This window comes from Oncorhynchus clarkii, chromosome 8 (genome assembly GCF_045791955.1).
Source record: "Oncorhynchus clarkii lewisi isolate Uvic-CL-2024 chromosome 8, UVic_Ocla_1.0, whole genome shotgun sequence".
Classification (NCBI taxonomy): domain Eukaryota; kingdom Metazoa; phylum Chordata; class Actinopteri; order Salmoniformes; family Salmonidae; genus Oncorhynchus; species Oncorhynchus clarkii.
Window position 1 is genome coordinate 37,774,148 of NC_092154.1, and position 25,135 is coordinate 37,799,282.

At 41.3% G+C, this 25,135-nt stretch overlaps 1 protein-coding gene across 2 annotated transcripts in view; it reads left to right on the top strand.

The window, feature by feature from the left end:
• LOC139415376 (kelch-like protein 29) overlaps positions 1-25,135 on the top strand; it is a 341,932-nt gene that overhangs the window by 8,616 nt on the left and 308,181 nt on the right. For both annotated transcript variants that reach the window (XM_071163482.1, XM_071163481.1), the window contains exon 2: positions 22,050-22,115. The gene's annotated coding sequence lies outside the window, so the exon portion shown is untranslated. The remainder of the gene's footprint in view (positions 1-22,049; positions 22,116-25,135) is intronic.

The following is a 25,135-nucleotide window of genomic DNA, read 5'->3' on the forward strand; positions in this document are numbered from 1 at the left end:
CGATGCGGAGCGGGACACTTCCATGGCCAACATCACATTGGTAAAGCCGGCAGGTACTGTAGTGTGAATCAAGCCTAGGATTAAAGGGCTTTGGTAGCAGGCATCTGTAGTCGAAGATGTGAGACTATGCATTTGTCTCCGAGCTGGGCTCATTTTAACAGGGGCTTCTCACCTCAGCTTTATATGGGCAGGGATGTCACTGTATAGTTACAATTACTAGTCTTTGTGAAGGGATAAGGCTGTGGTGGTGGCAAAGTAAGGGAGTATGTGCACGTGTTTGTGAAAGAGTGTGTGTATGTACACACACAAAGTGTTTGTGTGCCTGTGTTAGCATGTGTGCTGTTGTTGGAGTCTTATAAGGTTGCTACAGTAAGAGCATAATTGAGTGTGTCTTTGCCTCCGCAGTGATAAACATGCAGACCATGCATCACCATCAGGGAATTATTAAAGTGAGCAGTGAGGAAGGCTTAGTTTAGATGTATGATCTCTGAGGCAGAGAGCTCAGCTCTGTGTTAGTTAGCTCTGTCTGTGGCAGAGCTGGTCTGCGTGAACTTCTGTAGGATCTCGAATGAAGCAAACAGAGGCAGGCAATCAATGTATATGTTTTTTGGAGTTTGTTACACTCTAATAGAGTGTAACAACAATAATATTGCAAAAACCAACTGCCAGCCTAACACGGAACCCAAACCGGCTGCGTGCGTGCGCCATCGTGCTTACATTTTATTTTGTCCCCCCACACCAAACGCGATCACGACACACAGGTTAAAATATCAAAACAAACTCTGAACCAATTATTAATTTGGGGACAGGTTGAAAAGCATTAAACATTTATGGCAATTTAGCTAGTTAGCTTGAACTTGCTAGCCAATTTGTCCTGGGATATAAACATTGAGTTGTTATTTTACCTGAAATGCTGAGCAAGAGGACAAACACCAGTCTCAACTTCAACAGTGAAGAGGCGACTCTGGGATACTGGCCTTCTAGGCAGAGTTGCAAAGAAAAAGCCATATTTCAGACTAGCCAATAAAAAGAAAAGGTTAAGAAGGGCAAAATAACACAGACACTGGACAGAGGAACTCTGCTTGAAGGCCAGCATCCCGGAGTCACCTCTTCACTCTTGACATTGAGACTGGTGTTTTGCGGGTACTATTTAATGAATCTGCCAGTTGAGGACTTGTGAGGTGTCTTTTTCTCAAACTAGACACTCATGTATTTGTCCTCTTGCTCAGTTGTGCACCGGGGCCTCCCACTCCTCTTTCTATTCTGGTTAGAGACAGTTTGCGCTGTTCTGCGAAGGGAGGAGTACACAGCGTTGTACGAGATATTCATTTTATTGGCAATTTCTCGCATGGAATAGCCTTCATTTCTCAGAACAAGAATAGACCAACGAGTTTCAGAAGAAAGTGCTTTGTTTCTGGCCATTTTGAGCCTGTAAACGAACCCACATGATGATGCTCTAGATACTCAACTGGTCTAAAGAAGGCCAGTTTTATTGCTTCTTTAACGAGGACAACAGTTTTCAGCTGTGCTAACATAATTGCAAAAGAGTTTTCTAATTATCAATTAGCCTTTTTAAAATGATAAACTTGGATTAGCTAACACAGCGTGCCATTGGAACACAGGAGTGATGGTTGCTGATAATGGGCCTCTACACCTATGTAGATATTCCATTAAAAATCAACCGTTTCCAGCTACAATAGTCATTTACAATATTAGCTATGTCTACACTGTATTTCTGATCAATTTGATGTTATTTTAATGGACAACAAAATGTGCTTTCTTTCAAAAGCAAGGACATTTCTAAGTGACCCCAAACTTTTGAACGGTATTGTATTTTTTTTGGTTATTACTATTATTATTGATTTTTTTTACCTTTATTTAACTAGGCAAGTCAGTTAAGAACAAATTCTTATCTATTCACATATCATCTTTGTCAAATGAAAATGTAGTATAATAAAGTCATTTCAAATGGCACACGTTATTTTTCCATTTTAATATGAAATGTTTGAACGAAGTATAGGCCTATTACTCTTATATTATTATGTATTCTACATTCTTCAGTCTTACGGATTACGATGCTTTAATTGGGGACGGGAATAGAGAACCTAGACAACGAAAGTTGCAGCTGTCTGGTGTCAACGTAAAATCTAAATCACTCGTTTATTCTGGTGGGTTTTTCATTTCAGAAGTTGACATGCTTTTCAAGAAGAACGATTTCCCTAATAATCATCAGAAATCAGGCCACCTGAGGGGGGGGGTTCAGAAAATCGGCAATCAAAATAAACATTCTACCACAGTGACCAGGGCAGCCCATTTCATTCTGAGTTCGGATTTATCTCTACGATGCATACTTTCAGGTTTTCCGAACAACACTGCAGGTGCTAGCACATGCGCAAATCAAACGCACTGCCGGAACTACCATTTTAAGTTGTTTACATGTCCTGATAATTCAAAAAAATCAATCAATCAATCGATTTTTAAGATGAGCAGAGTAAGGTGTTCACATGACTAATGCCATACTCGGCCTACTGCCATAATCAGTTGCGTGTAAAACAAAAAATAGTCGTTGGTTATAAACATTGATTTTGAAATAGCAGGACTAGAAGAATCCTGCCTCTTGTCAGTGTCCTGAATCCTGCCCCTTGTCATTGTCCTGAATCCTGCCCCTTGTCAGTGTCCTGAATCCTGCCCCTTGTCAGTGTCCTGAATCCTGCCCCTTGTCATTGTCCTGAATCCTGCCCCTTGTCATTGTCCTGAATCCTGCCCCTTGTCATTGTCCTGAATCCTGCCCCTTGTCATTGTCCTGAATCCTGCCCCTTGTCATTGTCCTGAATCCTGCCCCTTGTCAGTGTCCTGAATCCTGCCCCTTGTCAGTGTCCTGAATCCTGCCCCTTGTCAGTGTCCTCAATCCTGATCCCCTCTGTCTTTTTTTATATGAATACTTTTTTTTGTGTCTTTGCCCTGCGGCGGTGAGAAGAATACACCGTGCTGTTTTAGGACTGTGTGTAGTCCAATAGCCATGCCAGGCTTAGGCTGTATGGTCTTACAAACCAAGAGCATGCTAATTCTGTACCAACACAGTCAGATAAACATGTTGGGGAAGCTCTGAGGCTTTTATATGGCTGCCAGTGCTTAAACGAGAGAGTACGGACGGGTGTTAGAACAACGGGCTACAAAAGGCCAAATGGGACTTCAATCTTTCTCTCTCTGAAAAAAAAAATTGATGTATTTTAGAGGCTCCGTTTCGGAATGTTTTTATCCCCAGATCTCTCGCATTCATTCCTCATCTCCCTCATTCAGCTCTGGTGATATTCCCTGTGGATCAGTATGCAGAATATTCAGGTAGGGATGGAGGCTATTGTAAAAGGGTAATATACTTGCTAATGTAGATGGGGTGAACGGCCACAAGCTAGCTGTTTCCCGAGCCTCTTTAGAGACCAGTGAACTATGAAAGGCAGTCTCTTGTCTTCAGCTGCTCTCTCCTACACAGGAGCTCCGGGGGTTGTGGCTGTGGTATCATAGCGCTAAAAGCCTGCTGTTTGACTGCACCGAGACTAGAATGGTCTCATAGCGACACACAACTCTGAACGCCCAACAACTACACAGACTGAGTCAGAAGTGCTCGCTCTGCTGCAAGGATGCAGCCCATGCTGTTTTTTTGCCAATCCAAAAAGTGGCAGCACTTACGTGAATTTCAGTGCCTCGATCTCGAGGAAGGTTTAGTTTATTAGGATCCCCAATAGCTACGTGGACATGCAGCTGCTACTCTTCCTGGGGTCCACATAAAACATACAAAGTACAGAACAGTTATAGACAAGAACAACAGAATATTACATTAAATTCAAAATAAATGAGAGTTATATATTGGAAAGACATCAAGAGAACAAAAATACTATTTACACACTACTCGTTCTAAAATTATTTAGAAAGAGGAAAGGTGCTGTGATATAGGATGTATATGTATATTTTTTAAGCAAAACTTGATTTTTGCCTGAGTAACCTGGTGGCAGAGCATTCCACGATGACATGGCTCGATACATAACTGAGCAATGGATTAAATCTGTCTTTGCTTTGGGTAGAAAAATCCATAGTGACGTGCATGTCTGGTGAAGTATGCCTGTTTTTGAAGTGTATGCAAATAGATTTATACAAGTGGTTAGGCATTTTCAACAGACAGATGTTTCTTAAAAAGACTAGAAGAGAAGTAGTCAATTCCTCCTCAACCATGAAAGACCATGTTAGTAGTTCTGTGTGTGCAGTTAAGGGCAAGGCATGGTTCTTTTGTTTTGAGCCAGCTGCAGCTTTGCTAGGTCTTTCTTTGCTGCGCCATATTACCGGCTACAAACAATATAGGCTAACTCTACTGTACTAAACTCATACATTTAGATTTTTGGGGTGGTATTTTAGGGGTTATATTCGACTGGCAATTCGTTAGGCTACATAACATGGTAACGCAAAATGGGTAAAGAGGGTTTGCTTTCATGTGCGGCTAAATCAAGCCCATCAGTTTCGAATGATATGAAGTGACAGAAGAAATATTCTGTATTTATTCAACATTAAAAAAAACAAATCACATTTGGACCTTTTTTTAAAAAGTATATTAATATACTCAGTCGGAAGCTGATGGCCTAGAATGGATTTAGCCTATTTTCAGCTATTCTATGATTTATATGACAGGGACAATGCAATGGATGCTAAGCAAAACAGTTTATTTTTTATCCATACAGGTTCTAGCCAGCCTCGACACATTTTTAAGCTTTGCCTTGGTGTGTGCCATTGTCAGAAAGGTATTATCACTGTGGGCTATTTCATATAACTATCATGGGTTGTGTGGTATCCTCTCCAGAAACTAGTACCAATCCTACCTTTCCCATCAATATGCTGCGGTTTCAGTAGCATCTGAGCTAATAGGCTGGCACCCCGGGGGCCAGGGCAAAAGGCGACACTGATTACACTATCAACCAATTCCAAACCAACCCCTGGCTCCCGCCAAGCCTCTTCACATCTTGTATATAGATTTGAAAGGATGTGATTGGTGTTATCTAAGTAATATGGCAAAAATTTGGAGAACATCAGAGGGCAAGGTGAAGCTTCAAGCAATTATTGCTGAATCCAATCCAAACCGTTCTATTCAGTCATAATCCACAAATAGTATGGCAACGATAGTCAGAGCAGTTGGCTAAAGCGCATAGGCCAACAGATCTGGGACCAGGCTAATGCAGTCATTTGGCTAATCCAAACCTTTCAGACCTCCATTAGGAGCCTAGAGGCGAGGGGCTAGGGGGTGGGGAACTAAGGGTTTGGTCTGGAACTGGGCCTGTATAAGCAGTCCCCTCCAGGCGGTGTCCAGTTTAAGCGGGGGCAGCCTAAACCCGTTAACTTCACATGATGACACGGCAGACTAGCTTCACACAGGAGGGAGATCTGGGGGCCTGGGACACTGTCTGGTGGACATGGAAAATCAGAAATCTACCGTTACCTCCTAGCTCCTCCTGGCAAGCCTTTGTTTGTGTATAAAGACCAGTAGCGTTTGCCGGCCCAAAAATACTTAGCACCTCTGAACAGAGTGCCGGCTGTTATTTGCAAACCGAGTGCAAATGGATTCTACACATCGAAACGGGGGGAAAATGTCCGCAGTCAGACGCCTACTGGCGGGTGGTCCCCAAAACACACCGCGGCGAACGAACGGCAGACGAATGTCAGACCGTAACTCGTGGAATGTGTTTTCTCCTTTTAAAACCACAGTCTGAAAGATTTCCACAGTGATTTCCAACTACTGCATTTCACTTATAAATACCTTTTTTTTTTAGGAGATTTAGTACAACTGTCTTACCTTATTGTAGAAGAAATTGCCATGTAAAAATGACTCTATTGTAAAAAATGATGTTGGTGGTCTATAAGTGTGGCTTTCAGCTGTCTTGCAGTGTTGATTGCTGTTAGCCTGTGACTGTGACAGTGCTGCTCCCCTGGTATCTATCTCTTTTATAGAACACACCTTCTCTTTAATTAGGTGCATTTTATCAGGTTGTCGCTGCTTCTGAATAAACATTGTCCATAATAAAATATAAAAATATATTCCTGGGTAATGTGTTTTAGTTTTAAGAGAGTGGAGAAGATGTCAGATGTTGTTGGCTGGCCCTTACGAGGGGTGTGGCAGTGTTCTGTAATAATTGATCTAAAATTGAATAATTTAATCTGCCTTCAGGAGGTGCTGTGTGAGAGAGAATGGAGAGAGGCCTAGCAAATCAATCCTGAGGTGGAGTGTCATTCTCATACCAGCCTCCTCTCCTTCCTGCAGGCAGACCTGACCTGATATTACCCCAGTCACCACCACCACACATCCTTACCAGTCCCCGGAACAAGTCATTGGAACTTATTTCAATCCAAATTCGCACTCCCCAGACTCATTAATCGTCCCTCCATGAATAGACAGTACTTGAGGCGAGTGTTCAGATGACTAGACAGTACTTGAGGCTATACAGTATCATTGGCTACTTGTGCGATCATGACAGTCCCATTTGACTGTGATTTCCTTTACGAAGAATAGTTGATTGGTTTAGTAGGACAGACAGTTGATAGGTTAGTTGGGTTATATGGTCCACACAAACATAATGTCATTGAGTAAACAAACCACGAGCTAGTGTGAAAAGATTTAAACCAATGAGGTGAGGGTTAAGGCGGGATAAATAAGATTAGGCTTGGAGCATTGCATGAAATATTTCAATTTTGTGACTGCAATGGCAGCATACAGTAAATTACACATTGAATAAAAAATATAAATGCAACAATTTCAAAGATTTTGCTGAATTACAGTTCATATATGGAAATCAGTCAATTAAAATCAATTCATTAGCCCCTAATCTATTGATTTGACATGACTGGGAATACATATATGCATCTGTTGGTCACATATACCTTTTAAAAATAATGATAACCACTCAGTATCTGGTGTGACCACCATTTGTCTCATGCAGCGCGACACATCTCCTTCGCATAGAGTTGATCAGGCTGTTGATTGTGGAATGTTGTCCCATTCCTCTTCAATGGCTGTGAGAAGTTGCTGGATATTGGCGGGAACTGGAACACGCGGTCGTACACGTTGACCAGACATGCTTCATCGGTGACATGTCTGGTGAGTATGCAGGGACATTTTCAGCTTCCAGGGATCGCTGTACTATACTGTGCTCTACTCCACTGTACTGTGGTGTCCAAACTTGTGAAACAGACGCCCTATGATTGATTCAGATTTGTACTGACCAAATTTCCACTACTTTTCAACGTTCATTGCTGTCCGGTGTGGGTCGGTGCTCAGTGGGTGAGAAGGATGGTTAAAGTACACTGAACAAAATATAAACTCGACATGTAAAGTGTTGGTTTCATAAGCTGAAATAAAAGATGCCAGAAATGTTCCATATGCACAAAAAGCTTATTTCTCACACATTTTGTGCACAAATTTGTTTATATCCCTGTTAGTGAGCATTTCTCCTTTGCCAAGATAATCCATCCATCTGGCAGTTGTGGCCTCTCAATCATATATCACCAAACAGCATGATCATTACACATGTGGACCTTGTAATGGGGACAATAAAAGGCCACTCTAAATTTAGCATTTTTATCACACAACACAATGCCAGAGCTGTCTCAAGTTTTGAAGGAGGGTGCAATTGGCATTTGCACCAGAGCTGTTGCCAAAGAATTTGTTTTTCTACCATGAGTGGCCTCACAACCGCAGACGACGTCTAACCACGCCAGCCCAGGACCTCCACATCAGGCTTCTTCGTCTGTGGGATCATCTGAGACCAGCCAACAGGACAGCTGATGAAACTGCGTGCTGCTTGTCCTCACCAGGCTCTTAACCTGACTGCAGTTCGGCGTCGTAAACGACTTCTGGGAGCAAATGCTTACCTTCGATGGCCACTGGCACGTTGGAGAAGTGTGTTCTTCACAGATTAATCCCAGTTTCAACTGGGCAGATGGCAGACAGCGTGCATGGTGTCATGTGTGCGAGTGGTTTGCTAACGTCAACGTTGTGAACAGAATGCCCCATGCTGGGGTTATTGTGTGGGCAGGCATAAGCTACGGACAACGAACACAATTGCATTTTATTGATGGCAATTTGAATGCACAGAGATACCGTGACGATCCTGAGGCCCATTGTCGTGCCATTCATCCTCCGCCATCACCTCATGTTTCAGCATGATAATGCATGGCCCCATGTCCTCCCAGTTCTTCCATGGCCTGCATAGTCACCGGACACGACACCCATTTAAGTATTATTGGGATGCTCTGGATCGACATTCAATGTAAATGGAATGAGGGGGCTCATGGATAGGTGTCAGTAAGAGCTGGGAGAGGTGACATTAACTGTAGCGAAAGAAGAGGGACAGGAGGGTTTTCACACTCTTGCTTTTACCAGCGGCAGGAAGCCTAGTAGTTAGAGCGTTGGGCCAGTACCCGAAAGGTTGCTGGATCGAATCCCCGAGCTGAAGATAAAAATCTGTCGTTCTGCCCCTGAACAAGGCAGTTAACACACTGCACCCCATAGGCCGTCATTGTAAATAAGAATTTGTTCTTAAATGACTTGCCTAGTTAAATTAAGGTCAAATAAAAAACACATGACAGAAGGAGAATGAAAATGGCTATGAACAGTATGCCAGTGGAAGGAAGGACAGTAGCAGGTGTCCCAACTCTGGTTTGTGACTACTAAGAATTCCCACTGTGGCCAATTCGGTTGCAGCCTTTCCGTTACTGATTTTTAATCACTTAATAAATCATAACAATTTGGTTTATCAGTAAAAACACTTGGTAGGTATGTGTTTTACTTGTTACGTCTGTGAAATTAAGGGAGACATTTTTCAAAACATCTCAAAGAAATGCAGGTTTTTGGTGACGAGACAGTAGGCAATATTCCTTAAACTTACAGAAGGCAAATAATTTCTGAAAAACTGAATATACAGTGCATTCGTAAGGTATTCAAACCCCTTCACCTTTTTCACATTTTGTTACGTTACAGCCTTATTTGAAAATGGATTAAATAAATACAAATCCTCATCCATCTACACAGAACACCCCATAATGACAAAGCAAAAACAGTTTTTTAGAAATGATTGCAAATTTATAAAAAATAAAGATACCTTATTTACATAAGTATTCAGACCCTTCGCTATGAAACTTGAAATTGAGCTCACGTGCATCCTGTTTCTATTGATCATCCTTGAGATGTTTCTACAACTTGACTGGAGTCCATCGGTGGTAAATTCAATTGATTGGACATGATTTGGAAAGGCACACACTTGTCCCACATTTGACAGTGCATGTCAGAGCAAAATCCAACCCATGAGGTCAAAGGAATTTTTTGTAGAGCTCCAAGACCGGATTGTGCCGAGGCACAGATCTCTGGGAGGGTACCAAAACATTTCTGCAGCATTGAAGGTTCCCAAGAACACCGTAGCCCCCATCTTTCTTAAATGGAAGAAGGCTGGAACCACCAAGACTCTTCCTAGAGCTGGCAGCTCTGCCAAACTGAGCAATCAGGGGAGAAGGACCTTGGTCAGGGAGGTGACCAAGAACCCGATGGTCACTGACAGAGCTCCAGATTTTCTCTGTGGAGATGGAAAAACCTTCCAGAAGAACAACCATCTCTGCAGCACTCCAGCAATCAGGTGTTTTATGGTAGAGTGGCCAGACAGAAGCCACTCCTCAGTAAAAGGCACATGACAGCTCGCTTGTAGATTCCAAAGGGCACCTCAAGGACTCTGACCATGAGAAACAAGATTCTCTGGTCTGATGAAATCAAGATTGAACTTCTTAGCCTGAATGCCAAGCGTCACATCTGGAGGAAACCTGGCACCATCCCTACGGTGAAGCATGGTGGTGGCAGCAGCATCCTGTAGGGATGTTTTTCTGTGGAAGGGACTGGGAGACTAGTCAGGATCGAGGGAAAGATGAATGGAGCGAAGGTCCTTGATGAAAACCTGCTCCAGTGCACTCAATACCTCAGTCTGGTGCAAACATCTCTGGAGAGACTTGAAAATAGCTGTGCAACCTGACTGAGATTGAGAGGATCTGCAGAGAAGAATGGGAGAAACTCCCCAAATACAGGTGTGCCAAGCTTGTAGCGTCATACCCAAGAAGACTCGAGGCTGTAATTGCTGCCAAATGTGCTTCAATAATGTACTGAGTAATGGGTCTGAATACTTATGTAAATGTTATTGTTTTTTTAAAATACATTTGCAACCATTTCTAAACACCTGTTTTTGCTTTGTCATTATGGTAGTAGTGTGTGTAGATTGACGAGGAAAATAAGCAATTGAATACATTTGAGAATAAGGCTATAACTTAACAAAATGTGGAAAAAGTAAAGGGGTCTGCATATCCAAATGCACTGTAAATGTTGCTATTAGTTAGCAGGGGTCTTTACTTCAATGTTGTTGTTGATGTATTTCCAATACTTTTTAAATACCTTTTTCTGCTAGATGTTTTCTAAGACCCCCTTTTCCATGTGTTTGACCAGTAGTCAAAGCCTTTGCTTATTCCTTACACTTTTTAGTGGAAAATGTTTGAAACATCTACACTGTGTATGCCTTAACTTAAAAAATAAAATAGACTTCCATTTGCCACCAAATGTGATGTGGTCCTACGAATTTCACGCTAGTGCTCATGGGGCTTTTTATGTGGAAATGACAGTCTTCCATTGAACTAAAAACTCTATAAATGGTAAATTAATTCGTAACTAGTTTACGGCTAATGGAAGTATACATAACAGTTACTTGCAGCAGTACCTCATTTCCATACCCATGCGTAGGAGTTGAAAGGTGACTCTTGAGGTAAAAGAGGATACATAAATCATGGATCCATGGGTGGTGATCTGAATATCTAATACTATGTGTTTGCATCATGTTTGTATTGTAGACTATGTACTTTAGCAATGGATTAAAAAGGTATATCAATTGGCCATAACCAACTGTTATGATGTATGCGTTTTTCATTTTGTGATTTAGGTGCACCGTGTTGTGTGCTACTAATGCTGCTTAGGCAACATCCACTACATAGTGAACAATGACCATGTTCATTAATCTGGCACTGTATACAGATGGACAATGTTAGAAAAAAGTATTTCTACTGAACAAAAATATAATATTATATATATGTAAAATCATTGAAATATATATATATATATATAGATATAAAAACATGCAACAATTTCAAAGATTTTACTGAGTTGCAGTTCATATGAGGAAATCAGTCAATTGAAATAAATGCATTAGGCCCTAATCTATGGATTTCATGACTGGGAATACAGATAAGCATCTGTTGGTCACAGATGCCTTGAAAAAAATTGGCCTCACAATGGGTTTCATGATCTCATCACAGTATTTCTGTGCTTTCAAATTGCCATCGATACCATAACCCCACCACCACCATCAGGCACTCTGTTCGCAACGTTGACATTGGCAAACCTCTTGCCCACACGACGCCAGTGTAGTTTTGACTGAAATGCGTGCATTGCTTCTCAGGTGAGTCCATAGTAGCTGTGTGTCATTGATGCTATTTTCTCCGCTGCACTGATCATAGTGTGTTGCCACATTCGTTTAAAAACATGTAGCTGGAAGGATGCACAATTATGAATGTGAAAATGGAACAAATGTCTTTTATATTAGTCACTTTGGGATGTTTATTTTTATATTGGTGACATAAAATTGCAGTTTCCAAACATGCCTTCAGAAAGTATTCACACCCCTTGACTTTTCAAATGTTGTTGTTACAGCCTAAATTCAAAGTGGATAATTTAAAAAAAAATCACACCTATCTACACACAATACCCCATAATCACAAAGTGTAAACATGTTTTTAGAAATTTTAGCAAATTTATTGAAAATGAAATACAGATATCTCATTTCTGTAAATATTTACACCCTTGAGTCGATACATGTTAGAATCCCCCTTCGCAGCGATTACAACTGTGTGTCTTTCTGGGTAAGTCTTTTAAGGGTTTTGCACACCTGGATTAGCTCTATTCAGTTTCTTTTTATTGTTAAAAAAAGTTAGTCCTTGCCGATGACAAGCATACCCATAACATGATGCATCCTCCACCGTGCCCCAAACATAATACTTTCTATTCAGGACATTTCTTTGACAATTTTTTTTCAGTTTTACTTCAGAGCCTTATTGCAAACAGGATACATGTTTTGGAATATTTTTATTTTGTAGGCTTCCTTCTTTTCACTGTCATTTAGGTTAATGGTGGTGTTGATCCATCCTCCCTTTTCTTCTATCACAGCCATTACACTCTAACTGTTTTAAATCACCATTGGCCTCATGGTGAAATCTCTGAGCAGTTTCCTTAAGAAAGACATGTATATTTGTAGTGTCTGGGTGTATTGATACACCATATTATGTGTAATTTAATAACTTCACAATGCTCAAAGGGACCCTTTGAAGCATTGGAAAACCTCCCTGGTCTTTGGTTCAATCTGTGTTTGAAATGCACTGCTTGACTGATTACAGATTATTGTATGTGTTGGGTACAGAGATGAGGTAGTCATTCCAAAATCATGATAAACACTATTGCACGCAGTGAGTCCATGCAACTAATTATGTGACTTATTAAGCAAATTCTTACTCCTCTAACCTATTTACGCCTGCCATAACAAAGGGGTTGAATACTTATTGACTTAAGACATTTCAGCTTTTTCATTTTTTCTTAATTTGTAAAAATGTCTAAAAACATAATTACACTTTGACATTATAGAGTATGACACAGTGACACAACATCTCAATGTAATCAATTTTAAATTCAGGCTGTAACACAACACAATTTGGAAAAAGTTGGGGGGGGGGTGAAATACTCCTGAAGGCACTAACACACGCACTCATGCTCGAACACACAGACGTCACCAGGACATGGCTTTCGGGATTTACGCCCCGAATATTTTGTGCTGCTGCGATGGTTTAAAAAAAACAACAACAATTAGGCAACTAAATGCGCCGCTTAGTTGATAGCGCCATGGATGTCCGACATATTAGCGGTTGCGACAAAACTATTTCTGTTTTCTTCCTACAAATGCTATTATGACCCTATTCCTGAAAGGTAAGACTCATGAATGTCTGTGATGCTCACCAACCGTGTAGGAGACGTTAGAAAGGGACTGTGACAACCACAATTGAAAGCAATGCAGATCGTCTTTACCTGATGAGCTTCCCCAATGTTTTCCTGAATTTTCTTATACTTTTCTGATTCCATTCTGCCACTTAGGCTACTGATGCAAATACACATTTGTACACCTTTCCCATATGCTGTTCAGACCTTGACATATTTTCTTATTAGCCTTATGAACATAGACACTTGGTGTAGTTTCTGTGCTATAACGGTTAAAAAGGCCACTAGGTCTACATCGTTTTTATAACAATATAGCTAAAACCACTATTGGCTAAACAGGAAAAATAAGTGATTTAGACATTGATACATACTTGTTCGTTGGCTTACTGAAATTATTCACTTGTAATTGTACTCGCTGATTTTATTATTTTAAATATAATTGTAACAGTAGGCCTTTAACCCCATTCCTTGGTTACTGGCCACAATCCATTGATTTAATAATTAGAAGTGTTGATTGTTTGGCCTTAGCAGAGAGCACAGCACATGGAAGGGAATGAGTGCTGGAGGTGCTGCAGATATGTTTTAAATACATTTTCCAAATGTATATGATTACTATCTGTAAAGAAATAAATGACATCATAAATACTACACCAGAGAGCATAATGTAGCCACAAAATAGATATGGATTGTGTTTTATCATATGACGAGCGCCTTTAGGCCTCCGCAATTGGGCAGTACGTGTGGCAAATACCAAACCGTTGATACAGTTTTGACTTCAAAACAGCCGAGAGCAGCTACAAGGCCCTTCGTAATATTTCAAAATGCAATCGCAGGAAAAACTGTTTGTATGAGTTCCATGCAACTCAATTTTTTGGCTATAATTTTTGCCGTATTTTACCATCTGTGGCATCTCTCTTTTCATTGACCTATGCTATTGGTTGCGTTTAAGACACGTTTGTTTTTATTGATCTCGGTAGGATGTGTCAGTAAGCCTGTCATTTGTGTGGTATTAGAAAATATTATTTTAATGTTTCCAGACATGTAGAATTGCATAAAAGCATTTTAGAAGAGGCTTTTGCTTTTTGTCTCCACAAATACCATGATGCATGCAATGCTTTATTAGAGGTGTTCCAATGCAAACCCTAACCCCCTCACACACACACACACACACACACACACACACACACACACACACACACACTCTCTCTACTATTCAAGTGGAACAATAGTTACTTCACCACCCTTCACAGGCCACTGTGTAGCATGATGTTCAGACTTGAAAGGCGGGTAATTGTTGCTTGCATCTGAAGCCAAAGAAATGAACACCGGAAAATCATATCTAGGAAATAGTCACCTCTATGGTACCCTATTAAGGCCAGTGCGACTGCTACGTTTGTGGTGTGCCGTATATACAATGCCATGTAGATGTAACCCCTAGTCAAGTTCTTCAAAGGAAAACCGAAATACCGCATCCATGGAACTGACCCTGGTTTTTATAGAAGTATTCTGAGCGTAGCCAAAGCTATCGCTTGTCGTTTCTCTGCTGCCTATGGCCCTTTGGTGTGCAATGCTATAGCCTTCTGGGTAAGAATCAAGATCCGTTACAATTTATTTGCATTGTCAGCTCTCAAACTTTTCAAGTTCCCTGTTTTTGAATTTGAGTGAGTAGGCCTAGGACCTTTTTTTTTGTAGGTTATTAACAGTTGAAACACTTAAATCAACCCCAGCAGCTTGTCTCAAATGGAGTCCGTGGTGCTGGCCAAGTTAGATTATTAATGGTGAGTCTCCATCTCTCATACTCTAATTGGTCTCTGGTGATTGTGAAGCATTCTGATTAAGAAATGCCATTAAAATTGATGTATTATGCCTGCAAGTCTGTTTCTCAGTCAGATAGCTATTTTAATCAATTGATAATTACACACGATTTATTGCTTGAGTTCCTGTTGACAGCTTCACAATAATTGGTTACATGGCAAGTTTTGTGCTGTGCTGTTTGAATGACATCGGAAATATATATTGTGCAAAAATAAAGTTGGGAGGACGATAACTTTTTACTAATTTATTTTAGAGCAATACATCATGGGTAGTTTTTAGCATTTGTTAACTCAAAGTATGCTCTATATTCTGTATCTAAGTTAAACTTAGGCCTAAATCACGCCCATGTGTCCATTTATAGCCAGTCTATCCTAGTTGATATGTATCTGTAATGTTCACTCACAATCTGTGAGTATGTTTTTGACTTTATTAATGTCATCCATGGGTGACTTTTCACACAGTGCATCTTATCCATTAAGGAAATGCTAATGTCTGCTCGGAGCGAGAGGAAGCTCTATGTAAGTGGGCAATTCCATGTAAAAGGACCCATAAGTACCCGATGGGAAGTTCATAGTAGTATGTCAATTTGAATGTCCAAAAATAAACGTCTATATTTATTTGACCGTTTCTATGCGAAACATTTGGAGTAAGCAAAGGCTTTGATTTCTGGTCAAACAGATGGAAAAGGGGTCTTGGACAACATCTACCAGAAAGTCTTAAAGGTTAATAGAAATGAATCAAAACACCAATAGTGTTGAAGTAAAGACGTCTGCCAACTTACATATTTCGTTTTAGAGAAATGATTTGCCTTCTTTAAGTTGAATAAACTTTACCTTGTAATTCCATTACCAGAAACCCACATATCTTTAAGAAAGGTCACAGAAGTGACACATACATTTGTATTTGTCACATGTGCAAAATACAAAGGGGGTCGACTACTGTGATATGCTTACTTATGAGCCCTTTCCCAACAATTCAGTTAAAAACTAAGTAAATAATAATAATTAGCAAATAAGAAAAAAAAAATAGAAACACAATACAAGGAGTACCAATACTGAGTACCTCGTACCCCTGCACATTGAGAGGTAATAATATTATTACGTACATGTAGAAAATGTGAGTCATTGCAAATAGTCCGGGTAGCCATTGGATTAACTGTTCAGAAGTCTTACGGGTTTTATGGAAGCTGTTCAGGAGCCTTTTGGTCCCTGACTCGGCGCACCGGCACCGCTTGCCATACGGTAGCATAGAGAACAGTCTGACTTGGGTAGCTAGAGTCTTTTGACAATTTTTAGGGCCTTCCTCTGACATCGCCTGATATGGAGGTCCTGGAATGCAGGGAGCTCGGCCTCCGTGATGTACTGGGCCGTACGCATTACCCTCTGTAGTGCCATGCAGTCGGATGCCAAGCGGATGCCATACCAAGGCCAATTTAAACGGTTTTGATGGTTATTTTTATTTTCATGACCGACTACATCCCATAACCGTCAGTTCCACAGTTATTCAATTAATGCCACAGCCCTAAAATGTCATAGCTGACACCCCCTTCTTTCTGCGGACATCCTTGAATCTTAATTCAGAGCAGATATTTAAGTGTTTTGAAAGCATAGTCGCATAAAGAACTGAGGGAGATTTGACTGTCATTCTGTTGCCCAACTTTGCATCTGCACAGTTCTTGTCTATTGCTGGTGGGGTAAGTTTCTCAACCAAGGGAAATCGCAACGAAAGTGTGTCTGGACACTTCTATAACATGCCGTTTACAAAAATACAGACTTTATTAATTTAGAAGAATTACATAATTCAGGATATTGTTATACAGAATGTTCTACTTTTTGATGCATGATGATAATGTGTTTAACTGATATGATAAATCTATTTGCTAAATTGTAATTTTTCACCACTATGGCCTATTTATTGCCTTACCTCCCTCGTCTTACTTCATTTGCACACACTGTGTATAGACTTTTTCTACTGTATTATTGACTGTATGTTTGTTTATCCCATGTGTAACTCTGTGTTGTTGTTTGTGTCGCACTGCTTTGCTTTATCTTGGCCAGGTCGCAGTTGTAAATGAGAACTTGCTCTCAACTGGCCTACCTGGTGAAATATAAAATAAATTAACATGAATATTAGCAAGATAAAGAATATTATAATTCAGATAAATTAAACTAGTACTAGTATTTCAAGTGATTAGGTACGATAAGCCTAATTAATAAACAGTTAATGTCATAAATTAACCATCAATATTTCACTTAAATACTTTTCGAAAGACAGAATGCAATATACAGTGCCTTTGGAAAGTAAATCGTTTTTTCCCTCATCAATCTACACACAATACCCCATAATGACAAAACAAAAACAGGTTTTTAGAAATGTTTGTTAATTTATATAAATAAATAAAAAATGAAATATTACATAAATATTCAGAACCTTTACTCAGTACTTTGTTGAAGCACCTTTGGCAGTGATTACAGCCTCGAGTCTTCTTGGGTATGACGCTACAAGCTTGACACACCTGTATTTGGGGAGTTTCTCCCATTCTCCTCTGCAGATCCTCTCAAGCCCTGTCAGGTTGGATGGGGAGCATTGCTGCACAGTTATTTTCAGGTCTCTCCAGCGAAGTTCGATCAGGTTTATGTCTGGGCCCTGGCTGGTCCACTCAAGGACATTCAGAGACGTGTCCCGAAGCCACTCCTGTGTTGTCTTGGCTGTGTGCTTAGGACCGTTGTCCTGTTGGAAGGTGAATCGTCACCCCAGACTGAGGTATTGAGTGCACTGGAGCAGGTTCTCATCAAGGATCTCTCTCTGTACTTTGCTCCGTTCATCTTTCCTTCGATCCTGACTAGTCTCCCAGTCAATACTGCTGAAAAACATCCCCACAGCATGATTCTGCCACCACCATGCTTCACCGTAGGGATGGTGCCAGGTTTCCTCCAGACGTGACGCTTGGCATTCAGGCCAAAAAGTAAAATCTTGGTTTCATTAGACCAGTGAATCTTGTTTCTCATGGTCTGAGAGTCTTTAGGTGCCTTTTGGCAGCAGAGATTGTTATCCTTCTGGAAGGTTCTCCCATCCCCACAGAGGAACTCTGGAGCTCTGTCAGAGTGACCATCACCTCCCTGATCAAGGTCCTTCTCCCTCGATTGCTCAGTTTGCCCGGGCGGCCAGCTCTAGGAAGATTCTTGGTGGTTCCAAACTTCTTCCATTTAAGAATGATGGATGCCACTGTGTTCTTGGGGACCTTCAATGCTGCAGAAATGTTTTGGTACCCTTCCCCTCAGAGCTCTACGGACAATTCCTTTGACTTCAACTGTGGGACCTTATGGAGACAGGTGTGTTCCTTTCCAAATCATGTCCAGTCAATTGAATTTACCACAGGTGTATTCCAGTCATGTTGTAGAAACATCTCAAGGATGATCAATGGAAACAGGATGCACCTCAGCTCAATTTTGATTCTCATAGCAAAGGGTCTGAATACTTATGCAAATAAGGTATTTCTGGTTTTATTTTTTATAAATGTGCAAAACATTTTGAATCCTGTTTTCCCTTTTATCATTATGGGGTATTGTGTGTGTGTGTGTGTGTGTATATATAGCTGAGACTGTTCTATTTATTTAATCAATTTTAGAATAAGGCTGTAATGTAACAAAATGTGGAAAAAGTCAAGGGGTCTGAATACTTTCCTAAGGCACTGTATAATATGTCTGCAACTGCAGACAACACCCCAAACTATTACTAACATGAGTCTATTCACACTAGCCAGCCACTGTTTTTACTATTCACTAAGGTCAAATGTGCAGCATTTTGAGAGGTGTTTCAAATCTTGCACGTTCATCATAATGGAATTCATCCAGCCATGGCATTGAGGGGAAAAGAAACATGTATGAATGTTCTCACAGTTGCCTGAATTAAAGAAGAATTTGATTGTTTCTCTGAGCTGTGGGTCATTTCTTATTGTTTACTTGCCAGATGTCCAACATCAGCACCTTTTTTTAGTTTGGTTGAAACATGACTAACCTCTCAAACACGGCTTTGAAGGGCAGATGGAGACATGACAAAACAATCAATGACGTCCTTGTATTTTAGGCAAATTGCCATTTACAGTGCCTTGCGAAAGTATTCGGCCCCCTTGAACTTTGCGACCTTTTGCCACATTTCAGGCTTCAAACATAAAGATATAAAACTGTATTTTTTTGTGAAGAATCAACAACAAGTGGGACACAATCATGAAGTGGAACGACATTTATTGGATATTTTGAACTTTTTTAACAAATCAAAAACTGAAAAATTGGGCGTGCAAAATTATTCAGCCCCTTTACTTTCAGTGCAGCAAACTCTCTCCAGAAGTTCAGTGAGGATCTCTGAATGATCCAATGTTGACCTAAATGACTAATGATGATAAATACAATCCACCTGTGTGTAATCAAGTCTCCGTATAAATGCACCTGCACTGTGATAGTCTCAGAGGTCCGTTAAAAGTGCAGAGAGCATCATGAAGAACAAGGAACACACCAGGCAGGTCCGAGATACTGTTGTGAAGAAGTTTAAAGCCGGATTTGGATACAAAAAGATTTCCTAAGCTTTAAACATCCCAAGGAGCACTGTGCAAGCGATAATATTGAAATGGAAGGAGTATCAGACCACTGCAAATCTACCAAGACCTGGCCGTCCCTCTAAACTTTCAGCTCATACAAGGAGAAGACTGATCAGAGATGCAGACAAGAGGCCCATGATCACTCTGGATGAACTGCAGAGATCTACAGCTGAGGTGGGAGACTCTGTCCATAGGACAACAATCAGTCGTATATTGCACAAATCTGGCCTTTATGGAAGAGTGTCAAGAAGAAAGCCATTTCTTAAAGATATCCATAAAAAGTGTTGTTTAAAGTTTGCCACAAGCCACCTGGGAGACACACCAAACATGTGGAAGAAGGTGCTTTGGTCAGATGAAACCAAAATTGAACTTTTTGGCAACAATGCAAAACGTTATGTTTGGCGTAAAAGCAACACAGCTGAACACACCATCCCCACTGTCAAACATGGTGGTGGCAGCATCATGGTTTGGGCCTGCTTTTCTTCAGCAGGGACAGGGAAGATGGTTAAAATTGATGGGAAGATGGATGGAGCCAAATACAGGACCATTCTGGAAGAAAACCTGATGGAGTCTGCAAAAGACCTGAGACTGGGATGGAGATGTGTCTTCCAACAAGACAATGATCCAAAACATAAAGCAAAATCTACAATGGAATGGTTCAAAAATAAACATATCCAGGTGTTAGAATGGCCAAGTCAAAGTCCAGACCTGAATCCAATCGAGAATCTGTGGAAAGAACTGAAAACTGCTGTTCACAAATGCTCTCCATCCAACCTCACTGAGCTCGAGCTGTTTTTCAAGGAGGAATGGGAAAAAATGTCAGTCTCTCGATGTGCAAAACTGATAGAGACATACCCCAAGCGACTTACAGCTGTAATCGCAGCAAAAGGTGGCGCTACAAAGTATTAACTTAAGGGGGCTGAATAATTTTGCACGCCCAATTTTTCAGTTTTTGATTTGTTAAAAAAGTTTGAAATATCCAATAAATGTCGTTCCACTCCATGATTGTGTCCCACTTGTTGTTGATTCTTCACAAAAAAATACAGTTTTATATCTTTATGTTTGAAGCCTGAAATGTGGCAAAAGGTCTCAAAGTTCAAGGGGGCCGAATGCTTTCGCAAGGCACTGTAGGTAGTGGGATTGTCTGGATGTTTCCATATCACTTGGCATTATTGAAGGTAAATATTATGCAAAACTAAACATGCTTTAGGTTAAAGTATTAAAAATAGCATTTCTTTCTGTGATGCTGTTATATTTAGGTTTTCGGGTTGGAGTGTATGCAATAGTTATTGAGACCATGAGGGGAAAACCCTGGTTTCCATCCATTACCATCCTCTGGTCTCCATCTCCCGGTCTCTCTGGGATGGATGACATCATGACATGAGATCATAAGATCATAGATCACGTTGTGGTGACTTCCAAACACTGTCACCGTGGACCAGTCAGAAACGGCCTTGTTTATGAAACAACAAAGCGTTGTTTACGTTCGTTCCACAATAGAGACCTTTGAAGTGCCGTCACCCATACAGAATGCTGTCTTTGTTATCAGCTGATTTAAAGACAAGCGTTCAGTTCTAAACGCAACATAAAATACTGGTCATTCAGTTCTAAATGCAACATACAAGACTGGTCATTTAGTTCTAAATGCAACATACAAGACTGGTCATTTAGTTCTAAATGCAACATACAAGACTGGTCATTTAGTTCTAAATGCAACATACAAGACTGGTCATTCAGTTCTAAATGCAACATACAAGACTGGTCATTCAGTTCTAAACGCAACATAAAATACTGGTCATTTAGTTCTAAACGCAACATACAAGACTGGTCATTTAGTTCTAAATGCAACATACAAGACTGGTCATTTAGTTCTAAATGCAACATACAAGACTGGTCATTTAGTTCTAAATGCAACATACAAGACTGGTCATTTAGTTCTAAATGCAACATAAAATACTGGTCATTCAGTTCTAAATGCAACATACAAGACTGGTCATTTAGTTCTGGCATGCAACATTGTTGTAGGTGTTGGATGGTGTAACACCTCTGACCTGTATCGTTTGCTCCGACTACTCCCTGGGATCATGTTCAATTCCAGCCATGCCTCCAATCTGACCTTTACCAATCTCTGTCTGGTCTAACATTGACCTCTAAACGTGTATACACAGACGCACACATGCCCACACACATTCACACTCCTGCACGTGCAGATGTGCACACACACACACACACACACACGCACACACACACACACAGTGCATGTACACACAGAAAGAGAGGGAGAGAAATATGCTTTATCAGATATGTCAGGTTTAGCTGTAGTGTATCACACACCATGTTTGGGATGTAATTTGTCTGCACTCAAAGATTACCACAAGCATGTTTTTGAATTTTCCATGCAGTCCAATTGGTGTGTGAGTGAACTGATGTCTGATTTGAAGTAAACCTATTTTGGATAGATGATGAGACTGATGCTAATTATTGGTATAAGTGTTTTTTCCCTTTTCTCACCAATATGCTGTGGTGTTATTGTTTCTGCAGGTGTAGACGGCAATACTCAGATCTCATTTGTCTGTGATGAGAATCGCCATCCACCAGAGACCTAAGGTACGGTAAGATATCAAACGCTCATTATCTCATCTACCAATAAACAATTCATCATGCCTGGAGAAAAACCACCAATCATGAATATATATATATATACATACACACACACACACACCCCCCAAATGACTAGGTAATCTGATGCAGTCGAACACACCATTTTCAAGCAAACATTGAAATATTGATGTTGATTTCCCTGAAACTGTCTCAGTGACGGATGGTGATTTCACAGTATAGCTCTCTTTTGACGTTTATAAAGATTGTTTTGAGTGTTGTTGGAAAAACTGATGCTATTACTGTTGCATATTCATGAGCCTTTTGTGAGCTGTTGAGGTTTATATGGTTGAAGTAATTCGTTCAGGGTCAGATGCATAACAAAATGACAAACGCAAACCTAGTTCTGTATTTTCTGCGTATAATATTTGAGCAGACTTTAGTTCATGTCTCTTGGTATTAGAACAGCAGGGGAAAAAAAGCAGACTTTAGTTCATGTCTCTTGGTATTAGAACAGCAGGGGAAAAAAAGCAGACTTTAGTTCATGTCTCTTGGTATTAGAACAGCAGGGGAAAAAAAGCAGACTTTAGTTCATGTCTCTTGGTATTAGAACAGCAGGGGAAAAAAAGTGTAACGAGTTAGGCTCTAAATATTTCTGAGTTTGGTAATTAGACTTAAATTACACCCCTTTGAGCTGTAGTATGGTGTGTGATTGTGTGTGCACATCTATGCGATTTGTTTAATTAGAGGGGGGGTCAAATCACTTGAATTACTTGATTCACGGCTTCATTAATTTTGATTGACTTCTCTCCTTCCAAATGAGGGAGGGAGAGAGGGGAGGGTGACCTAGGTCTGTCTTTTTGTCTAGTCCTACCTGCCATGATCTTGGAATTCTGAGAGCAAGCAACAAAAAAAACCCGCAGCCAGGCACCAAGCAATTATGGGTTTAGTGTCCGGTCTCGGGTCATTAAGAGATAGGATTACTGCTGGGCCGGAGGACCCCAGGAATGTGTCGTCCCCTCTGGTGGCCCGACTTACCGCTGATGAAATGGAATTGAATTAATGGGGCTGCCCACAGCGCTGCCTGATTAAAATGACACACACGGCTTTGATCCATGCTGGTCCCTCGAGGGACATAGGGGGGTGGGGTGAAGGGGGATTGGGAGGAGGGTGTGTGTGATTATTTTAATTTTATTTAACCCTTATTTTACCAGGTGTCACTCGGCTGTGTGCTTGGCTTGGGTCAGTGCACCCCTGATTTTAACACTACTCAGTATGTGTGCTGGGGGTCCATCTCCCAACCCCACAACCTTCTCACTGGGAGGGCTGAACCTGTCAGGTGCAGAACTGGTTGCCTGATTTCCGGTCGTCAATGGGTTAAAAAAAGAAACAACTACAGAGATGGCAGCTGTAGATCCAAGATGGGTGACTCCAAATATAACATTGTCAAGTAGAAATATATTAAACCAAATACAGTTAATGTTTGACTTTGCGATGCTCCTTTGAGTGTAAACATCTCAGTATATATTTTGTCTGAAATACTGCAAATAGAAGTAAATGTGTTAAAGATGAACAAAACCAAATCAAATGCAGTAATGTTTGTCTTTTGAGATGGAAAGTAAAATTGGAGATACAGGTAGCTACATTAAATTAAACTAAACCATGTCAGGGCCGCTGGTTTCTGCATACTCCGGTCAGCTAGGGCCGCTGGTTTCTGCATACTCCGGTCAGTTAGGGCCGCTGGTTTCTGCATACTCCGGTCAGCTAGGGCCGCTGGTTTCTGCATACTCCGGTCAGTTAGGGTCGCTGGTTTCTGCATACTCCGGTCAGCTAGGGCCGCTGGTTTCTGCATACTCCGGTTAGCTAGGGCCGCTGGTTTCTGCATACTCCGGTCAGCTAGGGCCGCTGGTTTCTGCATACTCCGGTCAGTTAGGGCCGCTGGTTTCTGCATACTCCGGTCAGCTAGGGCCGCTGGTTTCTGCATACTCCGGTCAGCTAGGGCCGCTGGTTTCTGCATACTCCGGTTAGCTAGGGCCGCTGGTTTCGGCATACTCCGGTCAGCTAGGGCCGCTGGTTTCGGCATACTCCGGTCAGCTAGGGCCGCTGGTTTCGGCATACTCCGGTCAGCTAGGGCCGCTGGTTTCGGCATACTCCGGTCAGCTAGGGCCGCTGGTTTCTGCATACTCCGGTCAGCTAGGGCCGCTGGTTTCGGCATACTCCGGTTAGCTAGGGCCGCTGGTTTCGGCATACTCCGGTCAGCTAGGGCCGCTGGTTTCTGCATACTCCGGTCAGCTAGGGCCGCTGGTTTCGGCATACTCCGGTCAGCTAGGGCCGCTGGTTTCGGCATACTCCGGTTAGCTAGGGCCGCTGGTTTCGGCATACTCCGGTTAGCTAGGGCCGCTGGTTTCGGCATACTCCGGTTAGCTAGGGCCGCTGGTTTCTGCATACTCCGGTTAGCTAGGGCCGCTGGTTTCTGCATACTCCGGTTAGCTAGGGCCATTGGGGTAGGCTTCCTTCACCCGCTGAAGAAGTTCAAAATGCCTGCTGTACCTTTTTTGAAATGTGTTTAGCTTGATTCAGCTTAGTGCGGTACTTAGCTGTATAGACAGAAAATCACGAGGGTTGTCTGTTGTAAAGGTGTCTGCTAAGCAGAAAATAGAATGATTGCAATGATATGACCTCTAACATGGAAACCAGGCAGTGCATGTGTGATATGGTATGTGCATATAACTGCAAGGTCATGTTTTCTACCAGCCCTTGGTCCTTAGTAGTAAAACTACCTCCGTCCCTGCCTGCACATCCATTGTCATTAAAGCGTATACATTCCACTAATTTGAAGCCTGAGCTCGCACTCACACACTGTATACAGACTGCAACACGGAGACATTAACATTGAAGCATCGTCTCTCAGCCGAGTGATTAAGACATTGCGCCCAGTAGGGGGTCGGGTGGAGAGTGATGACCCCTGGGGATGGAACACACAGCAGGGGTCACATGACAACACACAATCCCCAACACCCCCCATGCTG